The sequence below is a fragment of the Siphateles boraxobius genome, unplaced genomic scaffold (genome assembly GCF_051911475.1).
Source record: "Siphateles boraxobius isolate OS27281-9 unplaced genomic scaffold, OSU_SipBor_1 13, whole genome shotgun sequence".
NCBI lineage: Eukaryota > Metazoa > Chordata > Actinopteri > Cypriniformes > Leuciscidae > Siphateles > Siphateles boraxobius.
Window position 1 is genome coordinate 29,359,196 of NW_027508733.1, and position 1,789 is coordinate 29,360,984.

Sequence of the window (1,789 nt, forward strand, 5' to 3'; positions counted from 1 at the left end):
TTCAGTACTGCCACTCTGAGATCATTGCTATGTCTTAGGTAAAACACGCCCCCCTCATTAGCATACTAGAGCAAAAAATGTATAAATAAATAAATGTATAAATAAATAAATGTATAAATAAATAAATGTAGACATAAATACATATATACATAAATAAATGTGAAAATAAATAAAATTGAAAATAAATAAATGCATAAATAAATAAATGAAAAAATAAATAAATGTGGAAAAAATATAATTATACATAAATAAGGAAATAAAAGTATAAACAGTCATTTATTTATTTATTTTTACATGTATTCGCATATTTATTTGTTTATTTATTCATTTATTTATTCATTTATTAATTTTTAATTTCTGCAGGTTTGGTCCTCCATAGCCAAGGGGTGAGAAGTCCACTTCGAAAAGTGTTGTCAGATCTTTTGCCTCCAGTGGTCTGATCGCATTGACAAATAGGTCCTCAAAGATTTCAGCATGCTTTTTTATCTCGTCCAACAGAGCAAAAGTTTTGAAACCTTCTTCAAATCTGTCACAGGACATTTAGTCGTAATTTTAGTCACAACCAAATTTCCCATTTACCACATTTTTCCTTTCTAAGACATTTACATGGTTCTCATGATGGATACTTACTGTCTGAGAGCCAAATTTGTACGCCCATTGACAAAGTATTCTGCTGCAGATTGGACCAGGGAATCCCTCTCTTCAAGTGATGAGATGTACCTAAGGGCTCCCATCATGCTCAGACTGTCCCCAGCATCTGATATAGCAGAATTTGCTTTTTGAACAGAGTCTGCTTCTTTAATCTACAAGTAAATAATTAGAAAGTTATGCCATGAAATCACAAAGTATCCATTGCAAATGACAAAATAAAAAAATACCTGCATAGATGAGACTGTTTAATGTACAAGTCTAAAGTTTATAATCACCTTTGAGAGTTTTTCTCTGAAGCAGCTGTCTGCTATTTCCTCAAGGGAGACAGGAAGTGTACATGTACCACTGAGTTGCATAAAAAGACGATCAGAAAAAAAACGAGGGCCAACTCCACCATGAATTATGCACACTGCAATCATTTTTGCAACGGTCATGTACAAGCCATTCTCAAGTGCTGAAAAACACAATATATATATATAGATATATTTAGTGATATATTTAGTGAGTGTGGTGAAATATATATATTTATTACATGGCTTGGTAGAGTTACAATGTAGAATGCGGTCTGTTATTTCTTGATAACAGACCGTTGCCATGGACGCAGTTCAGAGACGGAACGGACTATTTTCTTTAGCGGAAGCAATATAATTGTTTTTAAATCAATAAACTCCTTTTTAAATCAATATTTTGAGTCAAATTATTGATTTATTTGGTAGGTAGCCATGTAATAAGAGGGATAATGTAAAGTGAGGTGGTTGTTATAGCGTATACCACCCCTTCAGGCTGATTAAGATTCCTCCGCTTCGCGTCGGGATCCTAGTCAGCCCGTCGGGGTGGTATTCGCTATAACCGGTATACATTATCCCTTACATATATATATATATATTTTTCAATTTCATAAGAAAAAAAAGCTAAATTTTAGATTATCTAAAAAAGCAAATTAGATAATCCCCACCATGAGTATCAAGAGCCAGTAGTCTGTTATCTTCCGGGCCTTCAAATATTTTTGATATCTGGATTGCCCTCATCAGCAAGCGTAGGTATTCCCTGGTTGGTCCACCATCATCTATAGCTCCTTCTCCAACCCCATCAGAGTCCACAAAAATCACATCCAGCCTTGCTTCTGGATTGAAGCGCC

General features: G+C 34.3%; 1 long non-coding RNA gene across 1 annotated transcript; it reads right to left on the reverse strand.

Annotated features, from left to right (window-relative positions):
- Window positions 1-686: 686 nt before the first annotated feature.
- LOC143735641 (uncharacterized) lies at window positions 687-1,789 on the reverse strand. The gene is made up of 3 exons (XR_013203272.1): window positions 1,607-1,789; window positions 927-1,105; window positions 687-803 (listed from the first exon to the last, which is right to left on the reverse strand). It is a non-coding gene; the product is annotated as an uncharacterized LOC143735641 (long non-coding RNA).